This window comes from Coptis chinensis, chromosome 9, assembly GCF_015680905.1.
Source record: "Coptis chinensis isolate HL-2020 chromosome 9, ASM1568090v1, whole genome shotgun sequence".
In the NCBI taxonomy this organism is placed as follows: Eukaryota; Viridiplantae; Streptophyta; class Magnoliopsida; order Ranunculales; family Ranunculaceae; genus Coptis; species Coptis chinensis.
In genome coordinates this window covers 66061103-66083671 of record NC_141464.1, presented here as the reverse complement: position 1 = coordinate 66083671, position 22569 = coordinate 66061103, and the positions used below count along the sequence as shown (strand labels likewise).

The 22569-nt window shown below is 36.8% G+C and overlaps 1 long non-coding RNA gene and 1 pseudogene across 1 annotated transcript; one reads left to right on the top strand and one right to left on the bottom strand.

Moving 5' to 3' along the window:
* Nucleotides 1–1179: 1179 nt before the first annotated feature.
* LOC147477444 (uncharacterized) lies at nucleotides 1180–21799 on the bottom strand. Its single transcript, XR_015208170.1, has 2 exons — nucleotides 21449–21799; nucleotides 1180–1516 (listed from the first exon to the last, which is right to left on the bottom strand). It is a non-coding gene; the product is annotated as an uncharacterized LOC147477444 (long non-coding RNA).
* LOC147477445 (uncharacterized) lies at nucleotides 5449–7151 on the top strand (annotated as a pseudogene).
* Nucleotides 21800–22569: the final 770 nt, after the last annotated feature.

Here is a 22569-nt window from a genome sequence, read left to right as displayed (position 1 = left end):
AACGGTCAATGAAAGTCAAACCTAATTGACCGGCATTAAAAGCGATAAAGTGTGTGTGTGTGTGTGTGTGTGGGGAGCAAGTCCAATGGGGGGCTATATGGGCTGCTAAAGGCAAATATAGCACCCCAACCACAAAAATGTCATTCGATTAGGTGGGGTCTTAAAAGGGTCTTAAATTTGGAAGGACTAAAAAACCCGACCAAAGTTAAGACCTTAAGCTAGCATTTGCTATAATAAGTTCGGAGGCGGGGCGACATAGTTTCTATTTGTCCGTGTGTTAAATTTTGACGGATGGCAGAAACTGTGTCGTCCGTCCAAAAAAAATTCAACTTAAGTTATAAAATAATAGACAGACGATAGAAACTATGCCGTCCGTATCATTTAACACTTCAAAACAGAAAACACAATTGGATTGGTTTTTTGATTTTGGGGTGCCACATTTGGCTGGGCAAGCTAAAAAGCCTATGTGGCATCTTTTAGTAACCCAATTTAGTAGCTCTCCATTGGACTTGCTCTGAGGGGTGGGTATGTCTAAAAAACCATTTTTTTTTGGTAACTTTGTTGGTACATTATTTATTGTAGGGAATTGAATAAGATATATATGAAAATAAACCACTTTACCTTTTTAGACCTTGTGACCATGTTGTCTGAGAAGCCTGAGTTCAGTGCTTTGGAATGTAAATCATTCACAATACATGCTTTATTGGCAGATAGGGTTAGGGGTGGCAGTTTTGTACACGACCCGCTAACTCGACACGAATCCGACACGAAATTAGCAGGTTTGGGTTGGGAAAAAAGGCTTTTGGGTTATTTAAGGGAAAAAAAGTTTTTGGAAAAAAAGGTTTTATTGGCAAATAGGTTGGGTTAGGGTCACATATGTTAACCCAGGTAACCCGTTAGTAGACCCGATTAGTTTTCGGGTCTAATAGGTCGGATCATCAACCCGTGATCTGACTTGTATAACCTATTTTAAGATATGTTTTCTTATTTTTTTTAGATCTCATTATCCCAACAACCTAAAATAAACGACTAAAAGGAAAATTATTAGCCGTCATATTGATTCATTTGATAAAGATATGTTTCGTTATTTTATTTTCATAGATATGTAATTGAATTACGGATATTTTTTTTGAATTAATACATTTTTTTTTAGATATATATTTTTGGTAAATAAAATTGTGAAATCCTAAATATTTTGTATATAGGCTATCTGTGAATCCAATCCGAAACTGATCCGAAATTGACCCACTGGCTTAGCGGATCACCTGTTGGGTAACCCGTTATACATGCGGGTTGGGTTTGGGTTTGATAAACTCGACACAATTAGTAATTGGGTCGGGTTTGGATTTGCCCAGTGTTCTCCTAATTTCAGTCAAAATGGTAAGCCACCCCAAGCCTTTGCAAGCTATCTATCAGTTCCAACATAGTTAATGACTGTACGGTGTCATCAAGAAGTGTATCCTTCATCCTTCACCTCTTTTTTTAGCCTCTCGATTCGCCTGGTGCAAGTCTTCTCCTACAAAGTTTCAAAACTAAGTCAGTGAGTGATAGATGATTGTTGAGAGTTTGATTTTTAATACAGGTTGAGGCCTGCCTTGAACATTTCTTAACAACACAAAAAAAATAATAAAGATAATCGTCAGTAGATTTGGTGTAAACCGTAAAGTAAAAGGTCCGGGCAAATTTTGATGTATGAATTTTGTTAAATATAATAAAGAAGATTACACATCGGCACCATATAACATGTGGCATGACACGTGTAGTCTTCTTTATATAACATGAGGCATGATAGGCATTGCAGTCATGTCCTGGCTTGACATGGAGGCTCTTAGTTTTATTTGATAATAGGATAATAGTTTTTAGTCACTTTGCGTCGTCTTTGGCAAGGAAATTGGTAGTAGCCATCCACGAAAACAACCAAAGCCCTCAAAACACATTTTTACCTGTCAAATAATTCCTCCTGAGTGTGACAAATTTTAATGTAGTGCAATGACTTGAGGGAGTTGCAACTGCATATTGGAAGAAATGAAACGAAAGTGTATGACTATTATATTATGGTCACCTTATAACCACCGTGCAGTGACTCAAATACTCAATGAAATCAGGAGTCCAAATGTTCCTTTGATAATTCGCTGATCGCCCAAGTCGATCAGTCTTCAGTTCACTACTAGTTTTATTGCATATATTTAATTCGACATGGCAGCTTGGGACTTGTAATAGTTCTCATATATAGACGTAAGACGTCCTTACTTTTTAGCGAGTGTGATATACAGCGAGGAGCAGGTAGACGCATAGTTGGGACATTTTAATGATTGAACTGAGAATTGGACCAAGTTGCGACATCCACAACTTCGTACAAGTATATACAAAGAATTATAGGAAGGTGATTTAATCCGGCGCTCATCAAATTGCATTGGGCAGTCTCCGGTTTAAGCCCGACAACTAAATCCAACAACAATAGTTCAATACACACTCTCCCCACCTCAACGCATACTGGTTATTATTTTTTTCAAATCTTTTTAGCCGGTATCATCTCTCTCGCGAGACTGAACCAAAAAAAAAAAAAACTTCGAGTTTTTTGCCGTGTTTATACTTCGAGTGTTGAGTTGTAAATCAACAATGAGAATTGAAATTAGCGACTTTACCCAATTCGAGTCGTGTTCCGTTTGAGTATATACTCAAACTTAATTGAGTTGATTAAATTTGATTAGGTTGATTAAATTTGATTGGGTGGAAGATTGGGTTGATTAAACTTGATTGGGGTGGAAGATTGGGTTGATTAAACTTGATGTTCTTTTAGAGTTTGGGTGGAAAATTGGGTTGATTAAACTTGAGTTCGAGTTTGCCCAAACTTGATGAAATCGTTTCGAGTTTGGATTGATTAAGTGGAAGCTGATTTTTAAAATGAACATCGTGACAAACAAACCGAATTTTTTAAGTCCAAACGACCCCGCCATGTTGTCTTGGAGACTGCCCAAACGACCTCGCCATATCGTCTAGCTAAAACCAAAATTTTGTCTCAAACGACACGCGCAGATCACTTGAGTATACACTCAAACTATATAGTGAGATCGTTTAAGTGTACGCTCAAACTATATGGTGAAGTCGTTTGAGTGTATATTAAAACTACATGGCGAGATCGTTTGAGTGTACATTCAAACTATATGGCAAAATCGTATGAGTGTACACTCAAACAACCCAAAGATTTCGTTATGGCGAGACCGGTTGGATTTGTTGCATGACTTGAGTTTTAATGGCAAACTTGTAATATGGCAAATTTATAATATTTCTTATTTTTTTGGGTTGCCCAATCCAATTTGATGAGTGCACAATAGAGAACCACCCCCCTAATGATATTTAGTGCACATAAAGCATGCATTCATTCATGGCTTATAATACGTATTTTGACTGGTACGTGCATATACCAAAGCATACATTTCTGTTTGGTGATTTCGTAGCGAAAGCCTTAAATATGAATTCCAAAATGTTGAATTGTTCTAACATAGCGTTTACTTGATGTGACCAGACATTGCAGGTAAAGATGTGGCAAAAATAAATTTTGTCCGAGGTACGGTTTAAGTTTCCCCGAAAATAAGGGAACTGAGTTGGCATTAGTACAATACTAACACGTCACGATCGAGTTTCATATAAACTCCGGTTCCCACTTTCCCAAATCAAAGACCATTAATACTGAGTAGTTGAGAATGCCCCAAAACCACGCCACCCTTTTTTTTTTTTCTTTTTCGACACATCGTCCAGATTTTTATAAAAAGGAATTTACTTTTTTTGGCAATTTCAATTGTTAAATCACCCAAAATAGATAAAAACTTCTTTCCATATTTTATTTTTCAATTCTACAAAACACTCTCACCTCTCAAAAAAGCACTCTCCAAAAAAATCATCTCTTCATACTCTCTCTCTTATTCTTCTCTTCTTCCAAGATCAATCTGATTTGGATAGTTTGTTATCAACAACACTAGAGAAAACAGAAGAAGTTTCGTTCTTTTTATCTTCTCCAAAGAGTCTTCGTCAATTCTATATATTTTATTATCTATCTCATCAATTGTTTTCTTCTTCGTATTCAAACAGTGAATTCTGCTCCATCAATCAAATACCCCGCGGTTGTATTGGATATCCAAACTATTTTTGTATCCTGAAGTGGTCCCTCACTTGCTACCACAAGAAGCCAATCGAGCAGAAGAAAAGCTAAGCAAAATGGATTGGTTCATTTTCAATAGCACATGGCGGGTAAGTATTGTTACCAAAAGGGTTCTGATTACTTAATTAATGGATTTTCTGATGGTGCTTTACTTCATCAAGTATTGAAGATAGAAAAAATATATCTTTTGAACTTAGGCGTGTGCTAATCATTGCTATGTATGATATCAACCAGCGGTGGTGGTGTAGATAATGACGATCTGTCAATTTTGCCACACGCTTTTGTGTTTCATACTATGCCCGATTGTTTTACTTGATTGAATCGGTAGTTGCCGGTCTTTTTGTCGGTTCCGATGTTGGGAACGGTATTCTAGCGACCCAACTTGAACTCTTTGATAGCCAACCTTCACTCTTCACTTTTCTTTTGTAACCTGTTTGGACGGGTTCTCGATTATCTTCGACTCCATCACCACGATTCGCATCGAAGAAGCGGCATCTACACTTCACGTAGCCTTTCTTTTTAAAAGCGTGGAGAACCATTTCAAGACAATGATGAGCTCCTACAACAAGATGACCCCCCCGGGATCTAGAAATGGCATATGTAGCACACATTTCCTTAACATGGGAGACACTTCAATTTGTCGAGACATGCTCACGAGCACGAAAGTCCTACCGTTACAACCATGTTGCTTCGGCCAGTTCAGCCTGTGTTCTATTACGAGGTAACTTATGGTCGAAGTTTTCTTTTAACAGTTCATTTTTTTTTTTTTTTTCTTAAGACAAATGTTAGCTTTTTGTTATAATAATACCCTCCATCGAAATTCGCCGGGCCGCATATAATAAGCATGTGCCGAGAATAGTGTTGTGACAGAGTCGATAATTTGTGCATAAAGATGTTGGCTTACATCTTTGTTCTCTATAAATATCACTCCGACATAATATAATTCTATAAATCAAAAGTGCAATGCTTCAATTATCTCAAGTCATTTTGCATTCATGATTCCTACTTTCTTTGAAAATGTTTGTCGCTACAGCTTATGATCCATTTAGCATCAAAGGGCATCGCTATGCTTTAGCATGTAATCATATAGAAAATAGATGTACAACCGTCTACAGTACAAAGGTGGCGACATCTTTATTCAGGGTTCACAATATGGTTATCACCATCCGAAACTACTGGTAAGGTTTCTTTCTTTCCTGTCATTTATGTTTCATTTATGTTTTGATTGTGATGAGCTCCGGCCCCCATGATGGTGTAGTATGGCCTTTTAAGGCTTATGCGGACTTAATGGCACAAAGCTAAACATAATAATCTACAGCTTGGATGCCAAAATTCCTTTTTCATTTTTGGGTTCATCTGCTTTTACCCTATTATGGGTACCTCTCTGTTTAAGAAAATGAGAGGAGGGAATAAATGAAATACAAAAGTGATGGTTGAAAGAGAGATATGACGGGCAAAACGGGAAAAATAAGAGGGAATAAACTTTCGGAGTTTATTTTGTGGCGTGTGGTGCGAGAATGAACACACGTGTGTAGGGGGGTATCAGCTTGCAGTAACTGTTTCTATGAAGTATCAGCAGGTGGTATCCGTCTCTTGCCTTCAAAAGCAGTGAGGATAGTAGTGACTAATTAATCTCATTGAGGATCTTAAGTGTATCTCAAACATAACTTTGAGAAATGTCTTAGTGTTACAATAGGTAGTTGTAATGTCATTTATTGTTGAAGGGCTTAACTAGAAGGTACTTGATATGTCAATGGGGATGAGACCTGTGATGGGTTCCTGATAGTTTTAGCAATGCTTTGATAAGAATTTGTGGTCTTGGTCTGTTGGACACTTAAATGTTTGATGAGCAGACTCTTTGGTGTATATAGGATTGAATTTTTTTACATCTTCCAGTGAAAAGGTCAGTGGCTTACCAAACATGATAGCTAGATTGCTCATTGTTAAATCATTATTTGTCTAGCTTGCTTATTCAATTGAAAAGTTATTCTCAAGTTATCTTTCTCTCCTCCACTCACCATTTCAGGTCATTGAAATCTCTCGCATTACCCCATCAACTGAAATTAACATCCAAAGCAACTTTCTTTCCTTGATTCTTTCAATTTTTTTATAATGGGATTGTCAATTGACAATGGGTCATCTGCGATAAACCAATCACATCACCGTACTCACAAGGTCTTCTTACTAAGCAATTACATTATCTTAGGTGCTGCATTAAGTTGCATTTTCCTCACACTCTCCCTTCCGTCTATTCCCTTCACTTTGTGGATTCTTCCTCATTTTACTTCACGTTTTCACAATTCTTGGTGTTGTATTCGGTTGCACTTTATTGCGTCGAATGGGACTAATAAATGGTACGCTTCTCACATGGTGTTTACGACTTACAGCTATATTTCAAGGATCGATATATCTTACTCATTTTTACGAAGTGGTGAATTTCTTAGGAAATTGAAGTCTTATGTTAGAGAAGAAGATGGTGTTATGATCTTGAGATTAGCTGGAAGTCTTTGTATTTTGATCTTTTGCTTAGAATGGGTGGTTTTATCACTTGCTTTTGCATTGAGGTACTATGCTTATGTTGAAGGTGATGAGAGTACTAATAGTTCAAGAAAGAGGAGTGCCAAGGTTCAAGAGGAAGATATTCATAATGACTGGCCATGGCCCTTCCAAGTGTAGAGAACGGTTTCCTGAATTGTTTGGGGAACAATTGCTTATGTTATTGCTTTGGCTAGATCTTCTTGGATTCATTTGAGATCTTTCGGGTATTGTTAACTCATTCGTCTTCATTGCATGATATATTTGATGTGACCGGAAAGAAATAGCCTTAGAACTAAAGATAATATAGTCATGGAGAGAAACAAAATATGAAAACTGAACTTGACTTGCTTCTTCTGTATTCTGTACCATATTTATTGTGATTAAATTCTATGGTGAGCACTGAATTCAGAAAAAGGTGAACCATGCTTTGAACAACAACAGGATGAAGAAGATCGCAGGCTTTCTGATAATAATTTTAATCCGAAAAAGGTCATGTAAGTATCTTCATGCGGTTGAATTATGTGGATTCTAATATTGTTTGATTCAAGTATGCTCCACGAGTCGTGTACGAGGGGATGGTGTGACGAAAAGAAGGGCATCACTTGTGAAATCTGCCACCAGGTATGTCCATATACCTTCAAATCTCATTCAGTTTTCATGAATCGTGGCCCCAATGGAATATTGGAATAAGTTAAACTGATATTGAAATGTATATGAAACGCGTTACCGAGAGTTTTTGCTATAGTTTTAACATCTTATTATTGAACCTAGAAGTTCGAGGAAAAAATACTCCATGTGTACCCCAAAGGTATTGCACCCGGTGTAAACCCACATAAGCAAACCGATTCTTGTTTTTTTTTGGCGTCTCCCATACATGTAACCAAGTGAAGATGCTTCTATGGTATTGAAAGTTAAGACATTCCTTCACAATACAGTTACAATTATGGTGGAGTCCTATGTTGGTTCAATGTGATATATGCTCTTTTACCCGGTAATTCACTATGAAATGAAATAGCTACACATAATTAGGAAATCTGGCGGACCTCAATAGCCTTCGCAAAGACTATTCCATTTTTTTCCTAATTCAAGATGGAGGAAAGATTACCATTCTATCTTTTTGAGGACCTTAGCATGATGATGGTCATTCCCAAAACTTTTGGGTCGCAACTCATGACTACATGATTATGGTGATTACCGAATGCACGGTATGCAGAATTAAAGGTCATTAGCTCTTTGCACAACCGGGTTGGTGGCTCTTTGTTACATTTTAGACAAAAAAAGATTTTTAGGAATATGATTCATTTTGCTTTCGGGCTTCAGGCCTTCTTCTTTTCTTTTCTCTCTCTCGTGTGTGTGTGTGTGTGTGTGTGTGTGTGTTTCTTTATTTTTTCCCTACAACCCTATCTACATCTATATGCTCCTCTCTCATTGCTTTTATGTTCATTGAGCTTTGAACTTGATATGTATATCAATCAACCAAACTTGCCCATATTTGTTTTCTGCTGCAATATGATGGAGTTTGGACCCGGTTGCTAACTTCAGATTTTTCTTAAGTTCGGACTTACCGGCTGGATATCTTACTGTTCCATCTCAACCCATACGATGATACCACCATTGATATCGGGCAAGTTTTATCTCTGATTTTTATTATATTTAATTTTATTCTTTGAAGATTGAAAGACACTTATTTAGTATTTAACATGTTGAATGAAGATCCAAGCAAAGACTTGTTCACATTCCCTTTTTGTTTATTTCAAATGGAGGGTGGCTGATATCCGAACTCCCTGTTGGTTTGCATGATCCTCGGTTTGTGGCAATGGCAGCAGTGAGAACGTCGTTTATTGGAGGCCCAATATGATGAGTAATGGGGTACTAATGCCGATGGATCTGCTTTTGCCGCTTTGTCTCTTCTTATCGTAAGCCACGCGATTAATTGCACAACCATTAAAAAGACTCTTTTTTTTTTTTTTTTTGTGTGGGGGTAAAAATGATGTGCTTTCGAATAAGCGATTAGAAGATAAATGTCTCAACGTCATTATGATAGGCTGCGACTTCTATTTCTATAGCTTTAAGCTCTTTTATTTATTCTTTAAATGGGGTCGATGAGTTTATTAAATGAATCTCCAATTCAGTCTCACCTATCGTCTAATATAGTGCGTAATTGAATTGTATTGATTATTCGCGAAGATTGGTGTCAACTTAAAATTCAGGTTCCTAACTGCATAGACAAACTTGCCCAAGCGGGATTGAAGATTTGGTTACTCACGGGGAGATAAGAAAGAGACCGCGATCAACATTGGGTATGAGTGGTTTTCTTGCCGCGATTAGTTTTTATGGTTATCCTTAATTCCTTATACCACTACACTTACCTTGAGAAAAGAGTTCGTTAGTACATGCTAACCTTTTTTTCACTAGAAAACCATGGCCAAGCGGATGGACCGTCTTGATACTTAAAATGTATGTTCATTATTGTATTTATGCGTCTGAATATCTTTGTTTCTTTTCCGTAGGTTTAGCATGCGGTTTACTTGGGTATGACATGAAACAATTCCATTTGAGCTTGGATGTCTAACTAAATATGAGAATCGAAAGGTGCACATTGTTGAGTACCTAATTGCTTTTTGAAATCCAAAATACCATTAAAAGACGGGAAGGGGCATATCATTAAAAGACGGGAAGGGGCATACCATATTTGAGTTGGCGATAGCGGTGAAATGGCCAATTATTTGAAGACCGTGGTAGCTCCTCAGGTATATACTAGCTGGTGTACGTGACTTTTTACATCTTTTAAAAAATTTTTTTTTGAAGGCATTACTTACTTGGCAACATTTGCATTTCAGGTCCCTCCGAGCTATATGATTCCTTCATAGCTGCAATTGATAAAGGACACATAAAACAATGCCAAACGAAGCATGCCGGCCGCCCCATCCGACTCCGGTGCTCTATTAATGGGAGATGCATTCAACATGTGCCATCCTTTGGTAGGTGGAGGGATGACGGTAGCTTTATCGGATATAGTTGTGCTCTGAGAACCTTCTCAAACCTCTGCAGAATTTGAATGATGCGCCTTCACTTTGCAGATACTTAGAATCCTTTTACACACTCTTCGTAAGGTAAACTGGGTTATTTGATGGTATCTTCCTGAATAACTATGTTTAAATAGGTACAGTCCCCATTGTTTGAAGTAAAGACGAAAATAAATGAAAAGAAAAGAGTGAGATTTGGCTACAAACTTAATTAAGAGATAAATCTGGACGGGAACGATAAGTTATTGACTTCTACTATTCATCCAAAATAATTATATGTTGACTGCTAATGATATGCCCCTTCCCGTCTTTTAATAATCTTTCATCGTCTTTTGATAATTTATAACTTGATAATTTATAACGACTTTGCTTAGGATGTTTTGAGATAATCGTATATTTTCGTATTGATTGATAATAAATCAAATTCTGAATTTGAACATTTGAAAAGGAGAGGACCAAATATTGAAATAGAAGCTAGCCATGTTCCCCGTGTATCACCGGATGGGGGTTTCAAAATTTTCTACTTTAGATCGGTGGACAATGTGATAAAGAAATGACAAAACATTGAAATGGTGGCTATGAGAATCGATAATTGGATCTACTTTCACTTTTTTTTTACTAAATTGGTTTGGTCATTACCTGCAGATGTTAGTAAAGAGAGAGAAAGTGAAGTAAATAATTCAATGGATGTGATCGACTCGATTCTTGATGTCAAGCTTTGTATTATATATCACCAACATGAACACTATTTTCTATCTCATACTCTCTCTTTGGAAGACTCTCTTTTCTCGATATAGTATTTGATATCCAAACCAAACTTTATGCTTTTGGGTGCGGGTTCGGGACTTGGGTTGGGAGTTTTACGGGTTTAGGGTTGGTGCAATTTTTTTGTTGGGTTTTCGGTCTAGACTCTAGAATTCTAGATGGACATCGCCATCACTACTTTCATTGTCAAATGGGCAAGGCTGGGGGAGCAACAACCAACATGAAGCCCTCTAAACTTGAGGGATGGGCTGGCATTTAAAATTAGGTGTGTTGAATGGATTGCCTACGGGCTTTCGAATATCTTTTCAAAATATATGGGCCATTCCGATGCTTTCGACCACGGGCTTCATTACAAATCTCATCAATTTTAAGAATATGAAATCCAATAAAACCTGCAGATAGTTGAAAGGAATCGGTGGTAATTGCTTATAGGCAGGCGACATGTTCCTCCTCAAATTCGACGAGGGTTTGCCGTCATCAATTCTTGAGGTAACCCCATGTATTCAAAACCAAGTCCAATCCAATTGCTTTCGGGGAAGTACTATAAAAAGCGAAGGAAAAAGCATCCACACAATATCATCACTACTCTTTTGTAAATAAATTCTATTACAACTAAGATGTTCCAATGTAAAACTAATGTATTTTATCAAAATAAGTCCTAATTGGCGAGAACTATGTCATTCTTGAAAACATACACCATCTTTGCCTTCATTGTGATGCTTTTCTGTTTGGGAGAGTTATAACTGGGCCTGTTATATCTGAAGCGATGGTTGCTCTGGATAACAAATGGCCATATACTTGAGATTTGTAGTATCTTGGATCACGGAAACCCTAGCCCACTACCACATCTGTAAATAATTTAGTACTTTGATGTGACATTGAAGGATGTAAAGATATGTGGGATTCTTGGTCTGTTATTGTATCTTTTGGGAAACGAAGTTCAGATTAGTAAGAATGAGATTGGTCAAGGTGGTACCTATTGTGGAAGTTGGGCACACTCACAAACAAGACATGCATTGCCTTAATCTTATCTTTGAGTTAGTTGCCTTAATCTGGTCTAATTGACCTTAACGTTGGGAGCAACATTAGCCTCCGCGGATTGTGTTTTCTTGGTTGTCAAGATTAATGTGATTATGTGAAAGAGATGGCTTCACTAATAAAAATAATAAAACGGGAAGAAGAATGAAAAAGCATGTGGAACGTAATTAGGTTTTGGTTTTCATATTTAAATCCAAGCAAATTTAAATATGAAAACAAACTAATTTGGTTGAACATGCCTTACTTTGAAGAGATGGGAATAAGTAGTCATAATGATACAGTCTCAAGTGGACAATTCTAATAAAGAGTTGCGCGTGTTGGGCATCGGTTTTGCAAAACCAAAATACATGGAGTTATAGAGAACAATATCTGGTTAGGAATTTTGATCATACAAGTTTTGGGAATAATCCATTATATTGTGGTGGAGGTGAGAGTGAAATTGTGGATGAGTTTGATGAGGATAGCAAGTTCATTAAGGGTGTTTGATTTCATTATAGATACTTGGATTTGTTTTAGTTCTCAAAGGGAGTTGCATTTGGATATTTAATTTAGATTTGTAATGTTGTGATTGGATATAGAGCTGATAATCACACTAACATGCACACTTTTGTAGATGTGTCAGTAAATAATCATGGTTGGTTACTTTGTAATCCAACTAATTCATAATAATTGTGCTTTCTGGTATGGGACGATTACAAAGACATAGTCACAATATAGGAAATTACACTGCTTTTGTATTGAATGTTTCATTGTAAAATGTGTGTTGAGACTTGGGATTTTGCTCTCAAATATATCTTTTATAAATTGTAAAATTGTATATACATCTAGGTAACTAAAGAGTCATTATGAGTTTACTGATTTTCATTATTTCTATGTATAGAACTCCGAATGTAAATAAATGTCATTAAATCATTGATTGTCGTCCAAACACAAACAATTGTGTATTAACTTCATTTAGTTTGATTAATGATTAAAATTGGATCTCGATTCTTATTTATAACTATTATGATGCATTAGTATGTAGGAGTATCCGCATTACATAATTGAAATATCGTTAGCCATTTGTTTTTTAAGAGCAATCTATGGCATATCACTTATATGCCAACTTGCTCAGTTTCCCTTGAATAGTTCTTTGTATGTTATTCCCTACTCTGTTGGTCCTCTAAATGATCTTCTGTTGAGTGGACCTTGGAAGAAGTCAATTTTAGATACAAGTAGTGGTTCGATATAGTTCTAAGATTGATATCCGGTTTACACTCACAAAGCTTGGCGGGCAACTCATCCATACATCAATTGGAATTTGGAAATCCAATTTATTTGCATATCAAATAGACTATAAAATGTGTTCCCGAAGATTGACCTCTCAAGAAATCGACTCTTTTGGCTATCGATCGGTTCGGTCAACATTGTAGGAAAACCACGATCCTTTCTTGGGTGGGGAGGACTTTGACAATGTCATAGTGGAGTATTTGGTGAGTGAGATCAAATGCATTCATGGGATTGATGCTACAATATAATCGCCAAGTTAGTCATTCCAAATGCTTAGATCAAGCGGTGAGAAAGCTAAGGTAGGACTCTCATCTAGATTTGAAATTGATATCGATTTGTCTTTTTCAATCTTGTTGATGTATCGGCCCGGAAAAGATATATATACGCTTTATACTTACTAGATCAAGGTTTGAGAGCTTGCAATCTCCTTCAAAAAATATTAGAAAAACATAAACCTTTCAAACAAAATATGCAATGAATCATTAGCTATCAATATGCATATATTATTTATTCAAGTGGACTTTAGGTTTTTTAGTAATTAGCTATCTATGTAGCAAGTCCGGCCATAGGCCGGGCCAAATGGCTAGTATAAGTAGTAAGTGAGTGATTTTTTTGTTCCTAGCGGAATTTGCTCCAAAAGAAACGAAATGTCCACTGAAAAGGGATCAATAGTTATCAAATTTCCACCTTAATATATACTTTCTGATTTATCCCCAACCTTAAAAAAATAAAAAAAAAAAACTTAACCAATTACAAAATTTAGTTTTTAGTCTTGGAAAAAAAAAATAAAATAAAAAACTTGAATTGCTGAACTAGTGACACTTCTTTCAAACTAAAAAAGATAAAAAAAAAAAATCTTTAGCTAATGATGGGAAGAACTCCTACAATGAGATTTTTTTTAATTCTTTTTCTTTTTATTTATTTATATTTTTAGTGAGGACAAATCAAGAAGTTTGTTTTAAGGAAAGAATTTGATAACTGTCAATCTCTTTTTAGTGGACACGTGGTTGGTTCCTGTTTCGCTTGGAACTCTTGGAGCAAATCCCGCTAGGAGCAAAAAATTACTCGTCGTTATCTGTAAATTTCTGAGAACAGGTGACTCGATCTCATGGGTCATGAGTTGTCGTGGTGGCTGCTTGGAGTCCTAGACGGTTTTTGATGTAGAGTACACTCGGATCGTTATTCTCATGGCATATTAGAACTAATTGATATTGATGGTACGAACGGTCTTAATCAGAAATGTGGTGACTATGTGATTATGGTAATTCATTATTGATGATTGTAGACTAAAGACAAAACTAAGTGAAGAGACTAATATGTAATTCCGTAATTCCGTCAAATTCATAAAAATGCTTTCGTAACACTCTATGATGAAAGTATGGCGAACAGACAATAAGTATAGTGTGGTGGCGGCTGAGATCTAAAATAAGTAAATGGGCTCTAATGACGTCATTTGAGTCCAAAATGGCGATTTGAAAGGCGATTTCTTTTCTTCAGGAGTCGACTTTTATTTCCTCTTGATCTACTGTTTTTAGTAAGTTTTGGTGAGAATGGATCTCTACGAGTTTGAAAATCCAGTCTCTGTCAACAAGCCATTGACAGAGTGCAGGAGCTAACTAAGGAAAAATGGGCACCAATTGGTGAGTGGCTTATAACCCCAATTGGTAAAGGTTACATCTTTATTAGATTTTCAAATACAGAGAATATGAATCGGGTGTGGGCTAAGGGTGCTTGGGAGTGTGACAAACTTCTATTGAGATTGAGTCAATGGACACCAAACTTTAACCCCGATTTGCAAAAACAAACACATGCACTTGTTTGGATCAGACTCCCACGGCTAAGTCAAGAGTATTGGGAACCAGAAACTCCCATCTCAATTGCTAGAAGTGTAGGCTATCCTATGCTCATAGATGAGAAAGCACTTAAGAGAGACTTCGGATATTTTGCATACATCTTAGTTGATGTAGACTTGGCTGAACCAATACCATACTAGATCTATGTCAAGACAAAAGGGTTCAATTTCTGGCAAACAATTCTAGTGGGAAAGCTGCCAAAAATGTGTAATCACTGCAAGATTGTTGGTCATCTGGTGACAGAATGCAAAAAGCTTAAAAGAGTTATGCAAGCAAATGATAAGGGTAAGGAAGTGCTAGTGGTACAAAGAAAAAGAAAAGAAACAGGAAGAAAGGGCATCAGGAATGGGTGAGAGCAGACGCAAATAAGAAAGATGGAGATAACAATGAAGTTAGCGCCACTACGGACGCATGCACGAGTAACCAATTAGCGGCTTTAGCAGAAATTGAAGAGGATACACACGAAAACGAGGTAGTAGAAGTGCTGAATATTGAGATAACAGTCTGAGTGGTGACAGATTCGCCTAGTGTGGATGATACTAACCTACCACTTGTGTGTGCATCACCTACGGTGAAGGGTGCCACATCGCCTCAAGTGGATGCGCGACATGAAAAAGAAATGGAACCTCTACGCTTAACGCCAGTGAGCACGAACTTGAACGAGCAAGTAGAGAAGGAGTCGACAGTGGTACAAGTTATGAATAGTAGAGTTTTAGACTATTCTTCATCAACAACGAGAGAAGAGTCCTCTAGTGGCGTGCCTCTTCAGAAGTAGCCAATAGAGTCTTAAATGAAACCAAATCCATACTGAGATTGGTCAATTGGGCAGATCTTGTTGATGATGAAGATAACTCAGAGGATGGTAATGAACCATGGCAAACTCAGAAGAAGAGAGAAAGCAAGCCAAAGGGGAAAGTTGTCGATCCGACTATCCGACTCCTCGTCCACCCAGGGCAAGAAACATTCTAGCAAGATATAAATGAATTACTCCTAGAAACACACATGGTTTAGAATTTAGAATGAAGGTTTATCACCTTCATGGAATATATTATTTTGGATTCAAAGTGGGAACTTAATCCAGCTCGGGTGGTGCTTAACCCCTTTTTTGTAACCTTACTAGTATTTGCCCGTGCCGTACAACCACACGATCGCGCACTTTTTTGCGCCCGCCCATCATCCCCCTTTATGCGACACATATATCGCGCGCCCGGTGCCCCGACAATCCATCCCCGCGTGTACTTCTGATCTGGCGCTTTGGCTCCCCGGCGCATCGCCCCCGTCTGACCCACGGATATCGCGGCGCTCTCCCCGTGCATCCGTCCCCGTGCGACCACAGTCTGGCGCGCGCCGGTTCGTGTATCCGCCCCATCGACCACGGATATGTGCCGACGCGCAACCGCCCCCCGTACTACAGATACGTGCACCTTCGACACCCCGACGTGCATCTGTCTCCCGAACGGCATAGATATGCGCGCCTTCGGTGCCCCCGACGCATATCTGCCCCCGTACTAAAAAAACTCCTACCGAAGCCCGACTAAAAAAACTCCAATCGATGCCCATTAGAAGCCCGACAAAAAAGCCCAACCGAAGTCCACTAAAAGTCCAGCCGCATTTGTTGACTTCAAGAATGATGCAACACTCTTATTCCACACTATTAAACAACCCACACCTCATAAGCCCTAGGATTCACCACCGCATAAGCTAGATCCAAAGGTTAGGGGGTGGTGTTGGATGTCCAACACCATTCTTCTTTGTTATATAGATTATTATTTATAATATTCACATTTTTCCTGCAAAAAAAGTATAGTGTGGTGGCCAAATATTGTACATACCAATATTTGCTATTATTCCACTAAATTTTTAATACAATATCAGTATGAGGGCCGATGTATTCATTTTAAGTTGCAGGTAGAAGAGAAATGAATGTTTTAATACAATATCTGCATGAGAGATGATGTATTCGTTTTAAGTTGCATATAGAAGAGAAGAGAAATGAATGAACTTGTCACAAAACTATTGGATAAGGGTCAGGTTCCTGGGACTCAACTTTCTTTGACTCAGATTTAACTCAATTTTTAGACGGTTGATTGAAACCATCTTAACGGTTCTAATTAATCAATGAACCAGTTGATATTCTCTTTAGTAGTGACGTTAGAAGGACCCACACACTTTACAGTTTTAACTTTTTTTTCCCTTTTGTTTTTCTCTCCCATCTAGTCTTATTCAGTTCTTCTTAATTTGTTAATATGCAAAGTGAAACCAATGAATGCAGGGTGTATTCCTGATTTCCTGTTCTCTGTCCATTTTGGACATGGTTTGTTGCAAATGCAAAATTGTGAAAATCAATTTAAACTACAATTAAAAAAAACATTTATTTATCTTAATCATTTAATTCAAAGGTGAAATTAATTGATATAAGAAAGTTGCTTGGAAAATGCCGATGAATTCTATTGGTTCCAAAATCACATTCTTGACATTAATAATGCTAATTAAAGCTCATTTTTTGAATATTTACATATCAAACTCAAATAATTCAATTGAAGTTTCTACTCCTATTTTTCCTGCCTTAAACTTAATCATTGCTAACACTCCATTTGAGTTGCTTGTTTTGCTTCCTCACTAAATTCAATCCATCTTCTCTTGTACGTATCTTGTTAGTTTTTGTATTTTATGGAGTTAAAAAAATACTGGAAAAAAAAAGACACGATGATGAGAGAGATTGAGATTGAGAATGGAGAGAGAAATAATGGAAGGTCCCACATGACATCAGCCATTATAGATTTGGTATGTTTAGTATTTAGTGTAAAATCTGAACCTTAGGAGGGATCTGATCTCACGGTCACAAAATTGAGTCAAAGTTGAGTCTAGAAAATTTGAGTCCCATGAACCGGACCCATTGGATAAAGCCATATGGAACAACTATAAAAGAACTAAATGCAAAAAGAGAAAGGAGGAGACTCGTTTCCACATTTTCACTTTTCTATTCTTTCACATTTGAGGAAAGAGAAAGAGAAAGAGAGGAATTGAGAGATTGTAAAACACCATTAATGAACCAATAAAGAGCTTCTTTGTTTTGATGATCTCTTCTTGATCTCTACATTAGCGCCGTCTATTCATCAATGAACAACTTCAAGTTTCCAGGTGAAAAACTTTGATCAAGATTAGATTTTCATCTTTTCAAGTAAGTTTTGATTATTAGAAATCCTTAATCCGATCATTGATAAAATTTTCATCTATTTCGATTGGTTACACTCAATTTAGCTTCAATCAATTCATTTCATGTGCAATTTTTGTTTTTCAAAACTTTCCGCCGTTAAAACTTCTTGAAGAAGCTTCAAACATTGTTTAACAAAAAAGAGTTTACATTTGGGGGCGTCATGCGTTTTAACAACCCAATTTCAATACCGAATTCTTTCATTTCAATTTAGCGAAAATTCTTTCCATTCAACAATTTCATTCAATTTCATCAATTCAATTCAATAAATTCATTCAATTCAGCAACTTAGTTCAATCAATTTATACTTCATTTCAATTCAAGAGAATCCGAAATTGCGAGTAGAAGCGTCAATTAGAGAATTGGTCCTTGAAATGTTGTGGGGGTTTCTACGTGATGATGAATATTAATGTTTGGATTTGATAATAATGGGTATGTCGGAACTCAGAAAGTTTGGGATTAAAGAGGGATGAGCCTCGGTTAAGATATCTAAAGACAAGCAGAGTTTCAGTTGAGCTTCTGTTTCCGTCTTTTGGGGGCGAAATACTTGATAAAGGCCGATACTGGTACAAGCTTTGTTCGTGCAGCTAATTTCGATACCAAATCAAATCCAATCAAACACCCACAACAAAAGTTCGATACTAGCAGGCCAACTCAACCCATAGCAAAATATGCATTTGCTTATGGCCCCAAAGCCCAAAGGGCCCCAATATAATTCAGCCCACCATTATATGTTAGCACACCACTATTTTTCAGCCCCTTATTTTAACGCTTAGATAACGCTTTTACATTAGAAAATAGGGGTTTTTTGACTTAACTCTCCACGGATGTACTCCCTTTTTGAGATAACCCCCCATTTTGAGAATCATTACTGATTTCCCCCTATTTTAGAGTTAATTTTTCATATTGACAATTTTACCCTTATGTCAAATTTGTAAAACCCCCTCATTTTTAACATACGTTTTTGAAAAAATTGAAAATTCAAAAAAAAAAAAATAAAAAATAAAAAATTTGAGAACTCAAAAAATAACAGAAATTGAAAAAAAAAAAAAACCTCGAAAACAAATTCAAAAATATTTGATAAAAGGAAAATTCAAAATAAAAATTCAAAATTTTCCAAAAATTGAAAAAAACAAATCGGGAAAAAAATTCTAAAAAATTTAAAATAAAATTGAAAAATTCATAAAAATAATAAAACAACTCAAAAATTTTGAAAAAAATAATAAAATTAATTTGTTTTCCTATATTTTGAGTTGTTTTATTATTATTTTTCAAATTTTTACTCATTTTTTTGATATTATTTTATTTTGCCAAAAAAAATTTTGATTTTTTTTCCGATTTGTTTTTCAATTTTTGGAAAATTTATGATTTTTTTTTTGAATTTTCCTTTTATCGAATATTTTTTAATTTGTTTTCGAGTTTTTGTTATATTTTTCAATTTTCCGAATTTTTTGAGGTTTTTTTTTTTTTTTTTAATTTTCGAATTTTTCAAAGACATATGTTAAAAACGGGTGTTTTTTTTCAAATTTGACATAAGGGCAAAATTATCAATATGAAAAATTAACTCTGAAATGGGGGGCAATCAGTAATGATTCTCAAAATGGGGGGTTATCTCAAAAGGGGGTACATCCGTGGGGGGTTAAGTCAAAAAACCCCTAGAAAGTAAGAAATTAACGTTATTTCTAAACATACCCTACGTTTCCCTTGCCCTTCTCTAATAAAAAAAACTCTCGCATATTTTAGCATTTGAATTTTGCTTAGGGCCCCAATTGTCTTGAGCCACCACTGGATACTAGTCAAATACCAACGCCCAAAGTTAGATACAGAATCCCCAACAACCAAATTTGATACCGAACAAAAACAACAACCAAATATCCAATACCAATATTGGGGCGACTTTCCATTTTCGATATTCAGAAAGACCAAGAAAAATACCCCACCGATATCAAGAACACAGCAAGTTCTCCATAAACCAAAAGATTGAAATCGAAGAAATAAAAAATAAAGACCAAGAAATTGGGTTTAGAATTCGGTTTCAGAGGTGGGCACCGGATTAAAAAAGGTTATGACTACTCCAAAAGATTGCTCGTGGGTGTGGAGAATTTTACTAGACGCAAGGAAAACAGCAAGGAGGTTTATCCGATACATTATTGCTACAGGAGCTGACACCTTTTTATGGTATGATCTGTGGTGTGGTGAGATGCCTCTAATAGAAGACAGGTTTGCAAAAGCTACTCTCCAGCTACCTCTCACCGCAAAGGTTAGTGCCTTGATCACTAATGGCGAATGGAACCACACGGTGCGTGATCTACCTACATCTCTACTGAAAAGTGCTATCCTCCAAACTGAGATTAACTGTTACTTACCAAAAGATGATGTGGTCTGGACACCTGATCCTTCTGGCGCATTTACTTCCAAGACAACTTATGATGCCCTCAGAGTTCCACGAGAAAGGGTAAGATGGTATAGCCTGGTTTGGGGGAAGTACGTGTTACCCAAACACTCTTTCACAACTTGGCAATTATTGTCCAACAATCTATCAATGCAAGATAGGTTGGTTCAGAAGAAGGTGCTTCAACACTCCTCCTGCTGCCTCTGCAACAACTCTAGAGAATATTCATTGCATTTGTTCTTTGAATGCTTGTACAGTCAAGCAATCTGGAAAAACATGAAACAGGTTTTGGGACTACACACAAGCTCATTGGATTCGAATAGTGAATGGCTGGAACTCATGAGGATGTGTAGAAACAAATCGCTGATAGCAGAGATCATCAAAGTTTTCCTTTGTGCATCAGTGAGTTATATATGGCAGGAAAGGAACAATCGAAGATTTAAAAACACCACACAACCTTGGGAAAATGTGAAGAACAGATTGATCAATGAAGTAAAAGTATTTTTACAGGGGTAAATCAGCGAAGTGCATGCAGAGATTCAAGATAGAGTCTTGGTGGACATACTTGGTTTGGAAGTCAAATACAAGAGGAAGAAGAGAATTCAGTGCATTTGGGCAAAACCTGAAAGAGGAGTTTTTAAACTGAATACTAATGGAGCAGTTTCAGAGTTAAGATGGGAACTAGAGGAGTGGTTCAAGATGCATATGAAGAAGTGATTTTTGGATTCTCAGGATCTGGAGGTTTGAAATCAGTCCATTTCCAGGAACTGACGGTGATCTTACAAGGTTTAGAAGGATGCCGGGATGCACAGATTGACAAGGTCATAGTAGCTTCAGACTCTCTGAGTGCTATACGGATTTTACAAGGAAAAGAGAGAGCACCTTGGTACTGTAGGAACGTGGCAAATTCTATCCTTCACCTATCTACTGGTTTTACTAGTGTCGACTTCTCTCATGTGTTTCGGGAAACTAATAGGGTAGCAGACCATCTAGCAGGTTTGGAATCTTGTAATGGATGTTATTATTTTGTACCTCCTTTGAGTTAAGTACTATCATGTTATGTTGAGGAGGACAAAATGGGAAAAGTTTATTTTTGATCTTAATACAGATTAGGGTCAGCTAAAACTCAAAAAACTTTATTAAAAAAAAAAAAAAAAAAAAAAAAGGGTATGGGTGGTAGCCGATACCACTCACCTGGAGGCGACATTCAAGTGATGTGTTCGGCTTTGGTATCCTTCTCCTAGAACTGATCACAGGCCAGAGAGCATTAGAGTTTGGTAAAGCAGCAAACCAGAAAGGTGCCATGCTCAATTGGGTTAAGAAAATTCACCAAGAAAAAACTTGCTGAGAGATGGGAAGCTTCATAGAGAACCGATCGACAGAACCAAATTCAAAGCATCCCATTCATTCTCTTCATCAGAGAGATAGTCTGATATTTTGGATTGGGTTAATTTTGGAGTTTGATATTTAAGATTGACTTCATTAGTTTGTTTGTTTGTTTGTTTGTTTGTTTGTTTGTTTTTTTTTTTTTTTAAGAAAGGAAACAGAACTTTGGCTACAAAATAGCATAACCGATATAAGGGCAATCTGATATGAAAGTGATATTTCAATACTGGGTATCGAAATTGATCACTTGGGGGGGCGAGATGCCGTGTTTATTGACTTGGACCCTGATACTCAGAAAATCAATTGGGTCCGAATGTCTGATACTCAATTACAGCCAATATCGACCAAACACCAATAAAATTGAAGCAGATGTACATCAATAAAAGATCTTGGTATTTGAGTACATCAATAAAATTGAAGCAGATATACATCAATAAAATTGAAGCAGATGTTCATCACATGGGGACATCATTCATAACCAAGAAAGCCCTCAGAAAATGCACAAAGAAAGCCCTCGAAAGAGGCATAATATAAAAAACAAATCATGGTATTTGTAGCACCAAGGCTCGATACCAAGACAAACAAAAAATTCTGGTATGTAGTGCCGAGGCTCGATAACAGGTCAAAGACAAAAAAATCATGGTATCTGTAGTACCGAGCAAAAAATCTTGGTATCTGTAGCGCCGAGCTCGATACCAGGTCAAAGACAAAAGATCTTGGTATTTGTAGCGCCGAACTTGATACTAGGTAAATATCAAGGAAATCATGATATCTGTAGTGCCGAGCTCGATACTAGTTAAATATCAAAAAGCCCTAGTACCTGCAATAATGTACGATATCATGCATAAAAAGTTATGGTATCTGCAGCAATGTACGATATCAGGCACAAGTTCAAGTCTATCTCAGATTTTGAAAAATCTCATCACCAA